This window comes from Myotis yumanensis, unplaced genomic scaffold, assembly GCF_028538775.1.
Source record: "Myotis yumanensis isolate MYYU_CA2020_CCGP unplaced genomic scaffold, mMyoYum1.0.hap1 SCAF_2, whole genome shotgun sequence".
NCBI lineage: Eukaryota > Metazoa > Chordata > Mammalia > Chiroptera > Vespertilionidae > Myotis > Myotis yumanensis.
In genome coordinates, this window is record NW_027223753.1 from 69,681,771 (window position 1) to 69,700,409 (window position 18,639).

At 41.6% G+C, this 18,639-nt stretch overlaps 1 pseudogene; it reads left to right on the forward strand.

Moving 5' to 3' along the window:
- Positions 1 to 18,438, forward strand: part of LOC139002440 (tubulin alpha-1C chain-like) — a 33,455-nt pseudogene extending 15,017 nt beyond the window's left edge.
- The last annotated feature ends 201 nt before the right edge of the window (positions 18,439 to 18,639 follow it).

Below are 18,639 nucleotides of genomic sequence, written 5' to 3' on the forward strand. Positions count from 1 at the left end.
GCTATTAGATTAGTGTGCTTAAAACTTGGTGCATCCCACAAACATTTCGTGAGTACTCACTATGGCCAGGCAAATTGCTAGAAATGCAGAAGCAAGTGGGTGGACATGTCTCTGTCCTCGATGTATCAGTGCTCTGTTCCTGGCAACCTCTGACCTCCTCCCAAACCTCCCCCTTCCGCTGAACACACACATAACACACATAACACATATAACACGGCAATCTGAAGTAGAAAACAAAGAACTGAATTTTCAAAGGGATATCTGGGGCCAGATTTCTGCTTCTCCTCCATGTTGTTACATGAAGTCAGGTGTTCTTTCCTTAAGGAATTTCTCCCTCTTAGTCCAAGGGTTGGCAAAATTCTGTGGTTAGCCCTTGGGCAGTGGTCAAATCTCAGAGGCTTTCAGTCAGTAGAAAAAACAAATCCTCAGCTACAGCTTGAGCCTGACGCTTTTGGTCTAAAGGAGCTTGGAGAATAGGGAGAGGTCAGTGTTAAGAATCAATGTCCTACTTCCCAGGGGTGGGAGAGAGGGAAACTGGAAGACTTGAAGGGTGTTAAGATGAGGAATGGATAATTATATGTCTCTGCTTTTCTATTCTGATTGTAAGACCTTTAATAGTCATTCCACACACACTCTAACAAAGCTTTTAAGGACAAGCTTAAGAAGGATTAATTTATAAAGACCTAAGTGATAGAAACCTCTAAAATATAGTAAAGGGAGAAATGATACTCAAAATCACAGAGTTTAAAAGCTAGAGAGAACTTCAAAGGTTATCTAACTCAGATTCTCAAATACTGATCCACGATTAAATTGTCACAGGTCTGTGTTGAAAAGAAACACTCAGGCCAATTGTATGGAGTCCTTCCATACAATTAGTTACTCATTTTAAATGACTCTGCATTCTAAGATGGTCTTCCTAGTTTTTGGTTGAACTATTCTTTATTTTACAGAATAATAATAGTATTTTAGATGGTAGTTTGTTTTTATCTTTTGTACATGGGTTTTTTAAAATCCTTGCCTGTAAAAATAAAATGGCAGCCTGGCTGGGTAGTCAGTTGGTTAGAGTGTTGTCCCGATACGCCAATGTTGCATGTTTTAATCCCTGGTCAGGGCATATACAAGAATTAACCAATGAATGCTTTAATGAGTGGAACAATAGCTCTCTGTTTCTCTCTCTCTCCCTTCCTTTTTCTATAATATCAATGAATCAATAAAAAAATTTTTAATGGCAATTCTATCCTGGTCCCTATGGTTTTTGAAATGTTGTTGTTCCTTGAAATCCAAAATCTAGAAATCACTCATCTAACTCAACCACTACATATAACATATTGAGAAGCTAATCCCTAAGAAGTCATTCAATATCTCCAAGTTTGGAGACAATGTCAGAATATGGAAGCTTACTTTGATAAGTGGAAAGAAGAACTTATCCCTCAAAGCAAAATGAATCTGAAGATAACATTTCTGTAGATGCTAATAGCAATTAGTCTAGCAAAACATTACCATGAAGTGGAGTAGACAGAAAATCACTGAAATGAAACCAGTTCTGGGTTCTAGTCCTTCTGTGCCTCTAACAAGACTTTCAATCCTGGGGAAATACCTCAGTTTCTCACCTGGAAAATGAGGGGTAGAGGCAAAATGATTACCAAGGCCATTTCCTGCTTAAACAGGAGACAGCGTGATTTAATGGCAGAAAGTTCAGATTCTAGAAGAGACTGTGTATTTTGAATACTGACTTTGATACTCATGACCTTGAGTAAATTTCTTAAACCTCTCTGTGCCTTAGCTTCCTCATGAGTACAGTGGGGATGATGATGGAACTTACCTCATGAGCAAAAATTAGGTAAAAATTGCAAAGCACTAGATTCTGATATATAATAAGCTCTCAATAAATACTAAGTACTACCAGCAGTTGTCTATGCTTTTTCTACTTGAAATGCTTGACCCTTCATCACTTGGGAATATAATAGCTCTGCATAAATTGGACTGTGTCATGGAGCAGATCCTATTGTGAAAGGATGAACAACTGAGGAAATGGCTAAGAGGACTCCAAACACCAAGATGCAATAATGAGTGCTGGTGCTATTCAAGGCACTTTACTTACCTCATTTAGTCCTCAAAACAAATCTCTGAGGTAAGTAGAATATTCTGGTTCTTTAGCTATAAGCTCATTAAATTCGATCCCCCACTTTGTCCTAAATTACAAATCTCCTCTCCTGAGGGTTGAGGGGAAGGGATGCAGTAGGAGGTGGATAGAGAAATCATGAATGGCTTTACCAGCATCTCTCCAGTGGGCAGATGCTGAGCAGAGTGGATCCTGGGAAGGAGGAGGATATCTAGAGGCCGACAGAACAAGCTAGAAAACGAACCCAAGGGATTAGGTATTGAAGGTACACATGGGCTAAGAGAGGGTGGAGAGCTGATACTGGAGTCATAGCCTAAGGCCGCTTTGCATGTACTTCCTGTGTAAGTGGACAGGCCTCATTTACAGGCTAGGGAATGAGTGGACATTGGGTGGCAGCTTATTGTCCCAGGAATAGGTAGAACGAATTCCCAAAAATATTTCTCTGATATGGCTCCAGGACAGTGCTTAGAGGATGCCTGTAAATCCTCTCTTTTATAACATATGAAGCAAATTAGAACTATGGTCCTAAATCTTTCATCCACAAAAGTAATATTCTTTAGGTCAAAGTTAGGAATTTGGTGTGTCAGAGATATCTGGCAAAATGCTCAACTTGTCCTTTCTCCCTTTTTAAGGAAAACTGCAAAGGCTTTGGCTGGGGTTGAAAGAAAGGTGGCCACTGGAGGCAGGCTGAGGAAGCCACCCAACGTAGCCTTCCAGAGGACGGATCCACACCTTGAGATCGTCTTGTCTGAAAAGCCCCACCCAGGAAACTACTTCAAGTAAGTTTGAATGGGGAGGCACAGAGACAGGAGTAGGCGCAGAGACCCAGGAAGAGAAATGAACTAGCACACAAAGATTCACAGGGCCAGTGAGAGTAGCAGTCTCCATAACAACAGAGCACCAGAACGGAGACCTTTGACGTTTGTAACTGAAGAGGGGACGAGACCACTTGGATTCTAGGCCTGTCTTGGATCTTGAATAGGAGCTGCTCCTTGGTTTCCATGGGATTCTTGACCTGTCAATGACCCCCATGTAATAGACATGTTAATCACAAACCCCTGTTACTTAAAGTAATTTGAAGGCTGTATTCCTTACAACCAATAGAACCTAACAAAGAATGAATCTTAGCATTAGTATTTATGATTGGAGGTGTGTGGGGAAATCTGATTGGATGAGTATAATTTATCAGGCTGCATAGAAGAGAAGACTCTTCTAAGGAACACAGCTGATCCAGGCACAGAAGATCAGGGGGTCCAGAGAATGGTGGAAAGAACAACCTGACTAGCAAGAAGGATGAGGAAGGATGGCAGGCTGTGGGGTTGAAATAATAGAGCCCAGATGATTAGTGGTCTGTTTGTCATGCTGAGATTTGGACAAGATCCACTTCTCTGTTAGTTCCTTTCAGGTTACAAATGCAGTTAATGCTCACAAGACACGCTCAGAAAAAGGAGGCCAAGAAACTATCACGTCAGCTGCACAATCAGGTCTCACGGAGAAGCAGAATGTCAGTCAGGACACAGCCATGGCTCTAGGGAGGTGATGTTATGAGGCCTTTAAAGAAAACTATTTGAAATTCCAGATGATGCCATCTTGCTTTTCACAGCTCCATATTCCAGTCACATCATGGCCCCCTGGAACATTTTCTTACTTAAAGTTGCCAGAGCTTGAATGAAAGACGTGTAAGGAATATCTTCATATCGTCTTTCACATTTAAATTCAAATATTCATGTTTAATGAACCACAGGCCAACTGACCTAAACTGGAGAACATTAATTGTTCAAGGACCAGAGTGAAGTCAGCATTAGTGTGATATGGAGAATCCCTTTAACCATACTTTAATCAAGTGATGGGATGTTGGTTCTTCATGAAACATGGCATGAAAAGGTCATGGAAATAAGTTGTAATCAAAATGATGATGATAATAATAGTAATAATGACTTCTTTATCTCCTAGTTAGTAAACACTATGGCTTAAAAAGACTCCAAATCACTGTGTGATATGATGGACTTCTCATTTTATGGTCCAATAAGAATGATTTTTAAAACAAACTTTGTAAACTTTAAGGGCTCCAGAAAGAAATATGTGATCTGTATTAAGCCCTAAAAGCCTCGTTTTGTAAACTTTAAATTCAGTTCAATTTCTCAAACAAGGGCAATACATTCAACAGTTTGCTTCCACAATGTAGTTCCTATAGTGAAACTCAGCATTTATAATTTCTAATAATTGCTGTTTACAGATATTCACCACAGTGCTGGTCAATGTGTAAGTTGGTGCAAACTTTCTGGAAGACTATTTTTTAACTAGAGGCCTGGTGCATGAAATTCGTGCACTAGGGGTGGTGGGGGGGTGAGCTCAGCCTGGCCTGCGCCTTCTCGCAGTCCAAGACCTCTCGGGGGATGTCCGCCTGCCGACTTAGGCCCGCTCCCCTGGGGATCGGGCTTAAGCGGGCAGGCGGACATCCCTCCTGCAGTCTGGGACCCCTCGCTCCTTACCACCCACCTGCTCACTCCTTACTGTTTGGCTGGCTGCTTCTTAGCGCTGCTGCCACTGCCACTGTGCTTGCCAGCTGTGAGCCCAGCTTCTTGCTGAGTGGCAAGAAGTGCTTCCCCTGTGGGAGTGCGCTGACCACCAGGGGGCATTGAGTGTCTGCCCCCTGGTGGTCAGTGTGCATCATAGTGACCGGTTGTTCTGGTCATTCCACCGTAATGGTCACTTAGGCTTTTATTATATAGATACATATCAGAAGCCTTATAAATGATTATATATTGGTAATTCATAAATTTCTCCAGGTATAGTACCCTAATCAGATATGTTTCAAATAAATATCCAAAGATGTTTATATAGCATTATTTATACTAGCTCTAAACTAAAAACTTCTAAAAGGTCCAATTATAGAAAACTTGTCAATTCATTGTTAGAGTCATGTGATAAATTATTAAGAAGCCATGTAAATGTTATTTTCAAAGAATATTCAATGTCATGAAATGTTACTTACAATATAACCTTATTTGAGAAAAGAAGGACACAAAATTATACACAAACAAACACACATATACATAGATAAAGTTTTGTGTGTGTGTTTATATATTATTTTTAAATGGTGTAAAAGAAAGTCTAGAAGAAAACTAAGTTGAAATATGCAAGAATCAAAATGTTAATAGAATTTATATTTTGGTAGTAAGATTACCCATGCTTTCATATTTTATTTTTTAAATTAATTTTTCAAATGTTTATCACTGCATATATACTATTAATATAATCAGGAAAAGTTTTATTTAAACCACACACAAAAAATTTGGGATTGTCATTAGTTGAAAAGATGATTATATTCAGAAAACAAAGAACAGAGACCAAAGTTTTCACTACCCCTAAACTATTGACACAATTGCAGGGAACAAGGTGGTGACCTTATTTAGGTTGCTATTTTTTTCCCCAGTTCACTCCTTGGGGAAATTCACAAAGGCAAACCAGATTCACTGAGCTCTTCCAGACCTATCATCATCATCATCATCATCATCATCATCAATCTCACCATAACTAGCAGTTGTTGAGCATGTACCAGGTGTTAGGCACTGTTGGAAGGATTTCATAAACATTATCAACTAATCCTCATAACTACCCTTTGAAGTAGGTACTCTCATTCTCCTATTTTACTGATGAAGAAACCAAGCAACAAAGAAACTTGCCCAAAGTTACACTATTCATAAAAAGTGGAGCTGGATTCAGACACCAGGCAGTCTGATGTGCTGTAATGCAATGCCCAATGCTACACTGCTTCTCAGCAATCAACAGAGAATATTAGAAGTTTTGGAACTGGAAGAGATCACAGAGGTGTTTTTGTTTATGTGTGTGTGTGTGTGTGTGTGTGCGCGCGTGTGTTTTGTTTTTTTAATAAAGGAATTTTTTTTCAAGTCAAACTCTATGTGTAATTCTAATGTCTAAAACAGATTTTTAAAAGGAGGGGTTACTTCTGGTTTAATTGAGGCAGAAGCTGGGGTCCCTGCTGTGCCTCTCCCTCACGTCCTATTGAGGTCACTGTGGTGCCTCACTTTTGTCAACTCTTCTCAGAAACTATTGTCCCAATACAACTACTTCTACTGAAGAAATGAGAAAGCTGAGTTCAGAGCTTTTAAAAGATCTGCCTGGGTGCACCCACTTAAGTATGTGCATAAGTCAGTGTTTCTCCAGTATACATACATTATTCAGGACTCTTTGTTACAAGGAACCCAACTCAAACTTGTTTAGAAAGAAAGGGAACTTATTAGTTCAAATAATTAGGTAGACCAAGGAGACAGTTTCAAGTATAGATAGATCTAGGAGCCCAATATGACCAATATGTCAAAAGAGACTCCGTTCCTACCTCCATTTCTTAGCTCTGCACTCCTGTGAATTGACTCCCATTCTCAGAGAAGTCCTAGACATTGTATACCTATACCCTAACAGTTGTGGACATGCAGGACTCCTGGGTAGTAAACTAGATAGTCACTATCATCTGTCCATCATTCTAGTCAAGAAGATTGTGTTGACCTTTGTTTTTGTTGGTGGTATGATGGTTAGGTCTTCTAATCCCCATTTTAAAAAGAGAAAATAAATGAACACAGTGCTCAGTAGTCCATAACATGTATCACCACCTTCTATAGGCCCTGTGGGAATGAGTTGCTGGTAGCCAGACAACCTGTTTCATTGATCTCTAGGTCTGTTTTTTTTTTCAATAATACCACACTGTCTTGGTTTCTATACATTTATAGAAAGTCTTGAACTCAAGGGTAACTCTCCTCCTTGGTGGTGGTAGTGGCGGTGATGGTGTTCCTGCTCCTCCCCGTCCTTCTCCTCCTTCTTTATCAAATCTATTGAGGTATAATTTACATATAATAAAACTTACTAATTTAACTGTGTAATTTGATAATGTCTCACAAATGTAGATAGTCATGTAATTACCACAATCACAGTATAGAAGAGTTTCATTATCCCAGAAAAGCCTGTCAACACCCCCCTGGCAACAGCTTTCTATCAGAATTTCCCTTTTGACAATTTCATATAATTAGGATTATACATATCTTGTCTGTTATGTCTGATTTCTTTCACTTAACATAAAGCTTTTGACATTTCACTGGTATTTTTGCATTTATCAGTAGCTTGCTCCCAGTTACTGCTAAGTAGAATTTAAATATATGAATATGCCACAATTTGTTTATCCATTCACATGTTTATGAACATTTGGTTGTTTCTATTTTTTTGGCTATTATGAATAATGCTGCTCTGAACATTCCCTTTGGGTGGGCATATGCTTTCATTTCTCTTTGGTAAATATCTAGGAGTGAAACTGCTGGCCCATATGGTAAGTTGATGCTTAACATTTTGAGAAACTGCCAAACTGTTTTCCAAATTGGCCGTGTCATTTTACATTTCTACCAGTAATGTATGAGGGTTCCAGTTTGTCCACATCTTCCAAATACTTGGTATTGTCTTTTTTTAAAATTATTGCCATGGTAGTGAGTATGTAGTTGTGTCTTGTGTTAGTGTTAATATGATGCAGAGCATCTCTCAGGTCTTCATTTGCCATCTCTGTATCTTCTTGCTGGAGCGACTGTTCAAAACTTTTCCCCATTTTTAATTGGGTTGTCTTCATATTTGATATGGACTGAATTGTGTTCCCCAACCCCAAATTCATATGTCGAATCCTTAACCCCCAATGTGATGGTTTTTGGATATGGGCCTTGGAAGGTAATTAGGTTTAGATGAGGTCATTGAGGTGGGGCCCTCATGATGGAATTAGTGCCCTTATAAAGAGATACACCAGGAAGCTTAGCATCTCTCTCTGCCATGTGAAAACAATGAGAACACTACCATCTGCAAGCCAGTAAAAGTACCCTCATCAAAACCCAATTGTGCTTGCACTTGGGTCTTTGGCTTCAAGACTCTAAATGTGAGAAAATAAGTTTCTGTTGTTTCAGCCACCTAGTTTATGGCATTTTGTTATGGCAGTTCAAATAAACTAAAATACCACTGTGAAAGTTCGTTATGTAAAATAGATATTTCTTTGTTGGACATATGTTTTTCAAATACTTCTCTCAGCCTATGACTTACCTTTCCTTACCTTTTGCTATTTCCTTACCTATTGAAGAGCAAACATTTTTAATTTTGCTGAATTCCAAATTATTGATGTTTTCCTGTTATATTCTGTGCTTTTGGAGTCATATCTTCCAACCACAAATTAAGATTTCATCTTATGGTTTTTTTTTTCTTTTTTAGATATATATTGATTGATTGATTTCAGAGAAGGAGAGGGAGAGAACCATTGATCGGCTACCTCCTGCATGCCCCACACTGGGGATTGAGCCTACAACCTGGAAATCAAAACGTGACCCCCTGGTCAACGCTCAACCACTGAGCCATGCCGGCTGGGCTTATGTTTTTTTTCTAGAATTTTTATAGTTTTACTTCTTACATTTAGGTCTATTATCCATTTCAAAGTAAAATTTTTTCTATTGTATGATACAATGGTCAAAATCATTTATTTTTTCGCAGATGGTATGGTTATTTAGTTGTTTCAGTACCATTTATTGAAAAGATTATTATTTCCTTATTGAATTGCATTGGTATCTCCATCAAAAAGCAATTGGCCCTATATGTGTGAGTCTATTTCTAGACTCTCTGTTCTACTGTATTGATCTGTATGGACATTTTTGTGCCAACACCACACTCTCTTAATAATAGTAGCTTCATAGTAAATCTAAGCCCTTTGTATTTTTATATGAGTCTAAGAATCAGTTTGTCACTTTCTACAAAAGAAGATAATGGTAATTTGAATGAGATCTACATTAAATTTATAGATTAAAATTTGGGAAAGATGTATAATATCTATTAATCCATTAATATAGTATATTTCTCCATTTATTTAGGTGTTCTTTTATTTAACTCAACAATAATCTGTAGTTTTTATTGACTTCATCTTGCATGTAGTATGTTACATTTATTTCTAAGAATTACATCCTTCTGATGGCATTCTAAATAATATTGTTTTGTTCATTTCAATTTTTCGTAGCTTAGTGCTAGTATAGAGAAAAGTAATTGATTTATGTGTCTTGTATCCTACAACCTTGCTAAACTCACTTAATTAGTTTTAGTAGCTTCATTTACCTGAAAAAAGGTTTTTCCCCTCTTCATTTTTTTAAAAAATATTTTTATTGAGTTTATTTATTTCAGACAGGAAGAGAGAGGGAGAGAGAGATAGAAACATCAATGATGAGAGAGAATCGTTGATTGGCTGCCTCCTGCATGCCCAACACTGGGAATTGAGCCCGCAACCCGGGCATATGCCCTGACTGGGAATTGAACCCATGACCTCCAGGTTCATAGGTCGATGCTTAATCACTGAGCCATGCCAGCCGGGCCCCCCTCTTCATTTTTGAAAGATATTCTTTCTGGGTATAAAGTACTAGGTTATTGCATGTCTTAGTATATTTAAGATCATTTTTCTTTCTTTTTTTTTTTTTATATATATATTTTATTGATTTTTTTTACAGAGAGGAAGGGAGAGAGATAGAGAGTTAGAAACATCGATGAGAGAGAAACATCGACCAGCTGCCTCCTGCACACCTCCTATTGGGGATGTGCCCGCAACCAAGGTACATGCCCTTGACCGGAATCGAACCTGGGACCTTTCAGTCCGCAGGCCGACGCTCTATCCACTGAGCCAAACCGGTTTGGCAGATCATTTTTCTTAAAATATTAATGTTTATTGCATGTAACATTATTATATTTAAAATCATTTTTTTGAAATAAAAGATAAATTAAAAAAATAAAGTACCAGGTTGATAGTTTTTTATTTTAGTACATTGAATTTGTTGCTCCATTGTCTTCTGGCTTGCACTGCTTCTGATGAGAAGTTTGCAATAATTCTTATTTTTGTTCATTTATATCTAGTTTGTTTTTCTATCCCCTTCCCCTTCCCACTCTACATCTCTGGCTAATTTTAATATTGTCTCTTTATCACTGGTTTATAGAAATTTGATTATGATATTCTTTGGTGTAGTTCTCTTCCTGTTTCTTTTGCTTGGTTCAAGCATAGTCATTTTTTCCCTGCTTTCTACACCCCTGGACAAAGGACGTGGAACTGGTGTGCTGAAATACTTATCTCGGATGCATCCTACTGGCCAGGATTCTACAGGGTCTTTTGCTGGAAAACAAGCCCTTAAATATTAGTTCCATGATATATTTATTTATTTAATCCATTTTTATTGATTTCAGAGAGGGAGGGAGAGGGAGAGAGAGAGATAGAAACATCAATGATGAGAGAGAATCATTGATCAGCTGCCTCCTGCACGCCCCCTACTAGGGATTGAGCCCACAACCCAGGCATGTGTCCTTGACCGGAATCAAACCCATGACCCTTCAGTCCACAGGCTGATGATCTATCCAATGAGCGAGGGCAGTTTCATGAGATTTTTACTAATTACTTATTAGTAATTTCCTTATTACTAGTACTTATTAGTAATAACTTTTTTCTATTTTCATAGCAGTGTACAACTTCAAAAGAATTTAAGCCACATTTATTAGTTTGTAGATCATTTCAAAAGTAGTTTTATATCAGAATTAGCTAAAGATATTTTAAATATAGAATCCTGGATACTACCTATGACTTTTTAATCAAAATCTTTGGGGGACGACACATTTTTTAAATTTCCATCAATGACTGAGCTAGAACATAGGCCTGAGTCTTTACTGACTCCTACCTTGGGACTTCTTTCCATGAAATTGATTACCCTAATATTTTGGAATACTGGGACCTCAATTTAAAATTGAAAACATTTTTTAAAAACTATCCAGCCTCACCACTATAGTTGTTGAGATGAAGTAAATCTATGGGTTTGCATTTTATCACAGCAGCATGTACAAATACTTTGAAAAAGTCATACATATGTGTGCAATAGGTATTAAGTATTTAGACCACAAATTATGCTTAACATACAAAAGAGAGAGCATCAGATATATTTAATCTCTTGTAATAGCTCCACATGCCCTGGGACACAGCCTACAGGATAATGGCTATTGGGATTATTGCTATGGTGGTTTAGGATATTTGTAGGCAATCATTATCAGGGGTGGGAAGCATCTGGCCTGTGGGCCATATAAGGCCCATGAAATCATTTGGTCTGGCCCTGCCAAGGTATTAAGGGTGAGTTAATTAAAAGTTTGACCAAATAGAGCAGGCTGATTTTTAAGTTGATAATTTTGTATGGCCTGTGAATGATGTTATAAATATCCAAAAGGCCCTTGGCAGAAAAAAGGTTCCTCACCCTTGTATTTTATTGTTACTAGGTTTAGCAAAACCAAGTGCCATTTCTTTGTGTGATTTATTAGAGGTACCTTGCTTTTATTAAAGTTTAGGTTTCTCAGAATACGAGAGTCAGTCATTGCATCTAAAAGCAAATAAGGGTCACCAGAATGAAAATAATTGAAAGGCTAAAGCTTATGTTAGCAGAAAGTCTCCATATAAAATCAGCTCTAAATAAACATCTGGGGGAAAGAATAAATTTTCTTTCAGGGCCAGAAAAGAGGCAGGCACACTCCTCAGTGTTGCCTGTGCTCAAGAAGATGGAAGGAATTCGAGTAGGGCACTCAGGGATGTCCCCTACCTGCCTCTGCTGCTGGGATAAGAGGCTGCGTGAGGCTGCAAGGGGGACTCTCTTTACTTATTTCATCTTTCTGATTTCCCTTGGCACATCTTCAGGCTGACAGTGATGGCACTGACCTCCCCATTGAGAATGAATGTGGGGAGAAGAGGCAACACTGATTAAAAGGAACAATGGGCTAAGGAAACAAGGAGTCTGGAACCTTGACCGCTACAGGGAGAAGCCTGGTGGGCAGGATAGAGATAGGTAGACTTGCAGCCCCAACCCAGATGCCTGCAATTGTGTGATCTTTGTATGTTGGTTCTGAGAGAATCTTCTTCCCAGAAAAACGATTTTATCATTGTAGCCAGAAAGGCTTTTATCTTCTGTCTAGATTCACATTCTTCATCTGCCTTATGGGAGGCCCGCCCTTACTACGGCTTTGGCTCAGGGATGGTCAGATCTTCCTCCTAATCTCTTCAGGACAATTCAGTCAGGAGTGACTTCTGAAAAGGATGGAGATTCGGGATCCCATCATGTCCCCAGGATGAAAACAATTGAACAGCAATTGAGAGAAAAACCACTGTGGTCACTAGCAGAGAGTAATATGTGAATGAATGGACTGGCTTTCTTGAGAAATGAGCACTTCTCTGTCCACCTATCTGGGTTCCCCTAAAAGCAGAGCTTGAGACAGAAGCAGTTTGTCTTGGGAATGTGGTCCCAGGGGCAGAAGTGATGGAAAAGCAACAGAGACAAAGGAAAACGAGGGTGAGGATGTGTTGTTGAATCGATGAGCATCTAGGGCTTGACCCTGAGGAACTTCCTGAGGATCCATATGAAATGTATTTCAGAACATCCAAGGGGGATGAAAGCAGGAAACATTTATTTATCAGTGCTGATCTGCCCCTAGTCAAGAGTGGCCTCAGGTGTTAATGCTTCTGCGTTTTAAGCTGTCCATGTGGGAATGCTGTGCCATACTGTCCCATGGCTTAATAGCAGAGAAGCCATAACGCAGAAAGTGAGAGGATGAGGCGCAGGCTGAAGCCAGACACTACCAGGTTGCTTGTGTGTGAAGCTGATTAAAGCCCACGCAGAACTCGTCGCTTCTTCGGTGGCTGGAGGAAGAGGTAGGGTTGAAGGTACTTGGAGTGGTACATGGACATCTACAACAATTTCAATGAAACAGCTTTCAGATTCCAGACTGTGTCTATGGTCTCATTGTTTTTAATTCATTGTAAGAGATAAAGAGGCAGAAACTGTGATCCTGGCCTTTTTCAGTCCCGGATTTCAATTGTGGCTCTCTCACTTAAGAGTTTTGTTTTCTTGAGCAAGCTACTGAACTTTTTTGAGCCTTAGTTTATTTAGCTGTAAAAGTAATACAGTGTACCTACCTCACCCTGTTGTTGTGAGGATGAACCAAGATAATGTATATGAAGTTCTGAGCATACTGCTTGGCACATGGCAAGAGCTAAAGACATGGTAGCTTGTATTATGTATTATGATTTGACATCACAACAGGAGTAGTTGTGAGGCTTAAGGAAGCATGAAAAGGAAGTTATTAGGCACTAGGACTGGAGAGAGGATGAACCACACAGGCCCCTAGTAGGAATGCGGGTGCGGGATGGTGTGTTTGTTTTTCAACAAGTCAGGTTGCAGGCTCTGGGGTGGGGCTGGCCGAACTCTGACAAGGTGTCAGGACTTCCATGAAAGGAGGTGAGGGCCCAGAAGGGACACCAGAGCATTATGGAGGGAACAGAAGCAGTCATGAGACTTGGGGGGTTGCAGACGGGTTCAAAGAAAGCTGGGACAGCATAGTGAGCACAGGGAGACTCCAGGCTGCCTCCACCTCACTCAGGCTTAGAGCAGCCAGACTAATCTCACATCCTGCATTGGGTCCCTTTGAATGCACTGCTTACCTGTATATATGTGTGATCATGAGTTCAGATGTGGGCAGGCTAGGCCTACAAGTCAGAGTGTATGGGTCCATGGGCGAAGACTGGGGATGACAAACTAGAGACTCGCCTGACTCTCAGCTCAGCTGCCGCTGAACAGGTGGCCTCCCTCACAGAGGGGCTGGCACATAACCTTTGACCCCGGTCTCATTCTCACATAACCTGCCAGTTGATCCTCAGGTCACTGGTTAACCAGGCCTCCATGCCTCAGCTGACTGGGTGATTGTCCTGCCATTAACACTTAACCCTTTGAGGCCCAGACCAAACTCTCAGCCAGTACTGAGCTCACTCACCCAGGGCAACATAAACATTCCAGATATTCCAAACTAGAATATCGGTTCCTCTATTAATTTCATTTTTTGGAAAGAGACATATCCTATATAATAAAAGGCTAACATGCAAATCGACTGAATGGCAGAATGACCGGTAGATATGACACGCACTGACCACCAGGGGGCAGACGCTCGATGCCTCTGGCAGTGCTAAGGAGCAGTGAGCAGGTGGGCAGTAAGGAGCAAGGGGTCCTGGACTGTGAGAGGGTGCAGGGAACCCCCCCTCAAGTGCACAAATTTCGTGCACTAAGCCTCTAGTTTTATTATAACAGACGAGGATTTTTGTCACATCATATATCGCATGGTAACAATGTGACCAAACTGGTTCCTATAAACTTTCCATCTTAATCTATTTATTAGGTTGTTCAAAGAATTATCTCATATTCTCTAGGTTTTCATGGGGAAAACACACTGTACTGATGCTTTCGATTGAAGCAAAGATGTTGGATACAAATTTAAATTAGGCACGTGGTTTTACATGTAGTTGGTTACGTGTAACAACTGGTAGATTAGCATCTTTTTATTTTCCTGCAAAGGAAAGAAATTCCAGTCGAATGATGCTTTGAAAACAGTGTGAGTGACTTGTTTAGAAAGCTGAGGTGACAACTGAAAGTCAAGACTACACATGCTCATGTGTTTTCCTAGGAAAAAATCTCCAATTTAAAGAGACTTGAGTGCTGCTGTTATTTCTTCAGATGTAAGACACAAAGATAGAAAAGATGATTTTTCTTGAAGAAATATGAGATGTAAATTGAAGAAAAATGAGTATAAAAAGTGATTTTTTTCTTTTCTCTAGATTTTCTCTTAGGTTTTTATATTTTATTTTGCAGCGATTTGATGTTGACATCTTTAACTATGTGCTTGAACACATCTCTCCAACAGCACGTGGTGACGTCACAGTGGTGCCGTCGTCAGGAGACAGTCTGGCATCTACCCCTGCGCTCTCACATCCCTTCCTCAGCGCCCTGTGTTCCTCCTGGACTCCATCCTTGCACAATCAGATTTAATACCGCTCTCCCTGCTCACCCAGACACATTGTCCTTGTTCCCCTTCTCAATGCCCAGCAGAAATCTACCAGTTCTCCGTCTTTTAAGATTAATCCCAGATTACAGAGTTCATGAGTAGCCTGAGTCCCTAAGATGGCTTGCCCATGGATCGAGGAGGAGAATTAAGATGATTAGGTTGCTGAAATCAAGTGAATTTTGTATAAGAACAGGCACTTACCCATCATGAATTCTTCTAGCAGCTTCAGCTCTTGACCACTGTGATCAAAATCAGACATAACCAAAAGTCTCCTAAGGGATGAGTGAAATAGCTGTCACAGAACCCACATAACTTTCTTTCTTTGATTAAATTTAGCAAACAGTTACTGAGTATCTGCCAGACACTGTCCTGGGTGGTAGGAATACTGAGATGGATAATTTATCTCTCGCACCTTGTTCCAGAAAGGATCTGAGGCAGCTTATAGCAGAAACATATAAAATAAAATGGCCAAATATAGGTTTTTAATATTCTGGGGCAAGGAGAATATAAATTAAAATAGGTAGCGTCCAGGGGGAAAAGAGGACATGGATACACAGCCAATGGCAGCCTTTACAATTGTGATACTTGAGCTGTGAATTTGACTCTAGTGCCTTAGGGAACGGGAAACATGTCGGTTACACATCTCCCAGTGTAGAAATGGAGAAATTGTATAGTCACTCAGGGGAAAAGACGACTAGAACATAATCCAGCAGATCCACAGCAAACATCTGTAAAACAAAGCTGTATTCTGAGGGTCTGTATAAAGTGCCAAGGGAATAGAGATAGGGGAGCAATTTATTTGGCTTCTGAGAAGAAGGTGCTGTATGAACAATGCCTCGAGAGACGTGGACGAGGAGAAGGGCAGGTGAAACAGGGGAAGAGTCCACGACTCTAGATCAGCAGCCCCCAGCCATGCATGCATAGAAGGTATTAAAGGTCCTTGTTGACTCAGTAAGACTGGGAGTTTTCATAAGCATCCCAGGATGCTAACTCTGGTGCTCAGGGACCGTACTTAGAGAAACACTGGAATAGATTCTTGAATGTGTGAAGCACTGAAAGCTGGATCATGTTTCCTGTGCAAAGACCGATGGTTTGGAGTCTGCTCTCTTGCTTTCGGGTGTTTGTGAGCAACAAGCCTGTGGTCCAGTCCATTGCTTCACTTATGGTATACGAGCCATGGGGCACAGTCCCAAGACAAAGTCAAGCAAATCACAGCTGACTGGGATTCCCTGGTCAAACCTGTGGTAAGGAGCATAATGGCCCTCACACAGATATCTATGTTTAGGAGTTTGACATGAATTTGGGGCGGAAGGGACACAATTCAGCCCATTACAAGGAACTTTGCAGATATGATTGAAGTTAGGGTTCATGAGATGGGGAAATTATCCTGCATTATCTCGCTGGGCCCAATCTAGTTGCACGTCCTATAAAGTGGGAAACCTTTCTGCCCTAGCTGGTGGGGCTCCACGGTTAGAGCGTTGGCCTGTGGACCGATCTCGGGTTCCATTCCCCGTCAAGGGCATGCACCTGGGTTGCAGGTTCATTCCCTGGTCGTTGGGGAGTGGGAGACAACCAGTCGATGTGACTCTCTTGCATCGGTGTTTCTCTCCCCTCCTCCCTCGCTTCCACTCCCTCTAAGAAATCAGTGGGAAAAGTCCTCGGGTGAGGATTACCAAATAAAGTGGAGAAACCTCCCCTTTGTAGTGAGAGAGTTGTGACGACAGAAGAGGGATAGATAAGGGCACTATCACTGGCTTTGAACATGGAGGAAGGTGCTACAGGCAAGAACACCCTGGTGGCCTCAAAAGGCAAAGGATCAGATTCTCCCCAAGCCCTGCTGATTCCTTAACCTCAGCCCAGTGAGACCTATCAGATTTCTTAACGACAGAACAGTAAGACAGCAAAATATTTGTGTTGTTTTAAGCCACTAAGTTTGCAGTAATTTGTTATCTCAGTAATAGAGCACTAACACAGCCCCTCCCCACTAAAGCCCCTCAGTTCACCATGCCATCTCCCATTCCCCATAAATCATGCTTTTCTCCCAGGAGTCACTCTCCACAGCACCTCCCCGCCCCCGCCACAGCCGCCAATCAAAGCCAAGTCATGTAACCTGGCAGATTCCTCCCGGAGCACCTGGCCAGCCCGTGGCCCACGCTACCAGCCCTGCACCGACTCCAGGATGAGCCTTGACAACCGCGCACGTGAGACCCTCCTACCTGGGTGGAGCTGCCTGGAGCAGGATGGACATGGGAGCCACGCGGGAGAAGTGGGACCAGGGGTTGGGAGCTGGCAGAGTCTGGAGAGAAGGTCCTTGGGTCGGAGCCTTGGGTTTCTGAGGACTGTGCTGCTCTTCCTCACACTGTTTGCAGTGGGTTTGCAGGACTTACCAACCAGCCTGAGCACTTATGTTTGCTGACTCAGAAAGTCTGAGCAGGGCTGTGCCTGGGGAGAAGGAGGGCAGGAAGGTGCAGAAGAGGCCCAGGGCGGAGGGGAGGAGGCCGTCGGTCTGGCTAAGACAAGTCTCAGAGGCGTTTCTGGGCTCTTGGCTACAATGAAATATGGTCAAGTGACTGGTTGTTTTCTATAAAAACAAACAAACAAACAAACAAAAACTAGCCATGTGTTGGAGGCCTCGTTTTCTTCTAGAGGAGCCAAAGCACCTCTCGCTGCAGGTGGTTTTTATATCATGGACACGTTTTGTCTCCTTACACCAACGATGGCAGAACGTGCGACGGCCCCTCCGCGCCCCGGTTTTACACTGTTTGGTTCTGTTTGGTTTTTGAAAGCTGTGAAGACCTAGGTGGGAAGCGCCCCGGTGACCAGATCCTCTCCGGTGTCAGGATGCAAACACGCTGCTCCCTGCTTCAACAGGCTCTTGTCTTTCCTTCGTATCTATCCCATCAGGAACTGCTGGAGATAAAAGCGAATGTCTTAGAAGAGCAAGTGTGACGTCTGGTTCGCCATCGGGGCTAAATCTCTACCGGCCAGGCGAGGCTGTAAGGCAATCTGGAACCGGTTACGATGCAAACTTGTTTCATTTCAAAACCGTGTCACCTGACTTACCTTCCTATTTATTGCCTGGCTTGAACTCTTTCTTAGTATCAAGCTGCTACTAATGAAACACAGTTGACCTGAGTTTTGAGGTGAATTGTGAGAAAGGGGTTTGTAAGAAAGACTGAAAGGGCTTTAAAGAGCCCTTATTTCCTCCAGGCTTTGAGGTGGAAAAGTTATCCCAGCTCGAGGGAGAGGAAGCAGAGGGCACCGGTGGTGCTCTGGGAGCTGGTTTTACCATGTGGTGCATGCCTTTCTGCACTGGCTGCAACGTGGAGTCGGCTGCTGTCCGGTGTGTCGAGGGCTCTCAGATGGAAGATGCTGGAGAGCAGGCCTGGGCCTGAGCGACTGGCCCTTGACTGTGTCCCGCCCAGGCAGGGCCATTGCAATGGCCCTAAGATGACCGGCAGGGGCTGGGGGTACCTGTCAGCTGTGCCCTCGCTTTTCCAGGTGCTGCTGTCTTTCCAGTCAAGTATTCGATGTGTGAAACCTGGAGATGCCAAACCGCAGGCGACTCCATACATCCTCGATGCAAGCACAGAGGG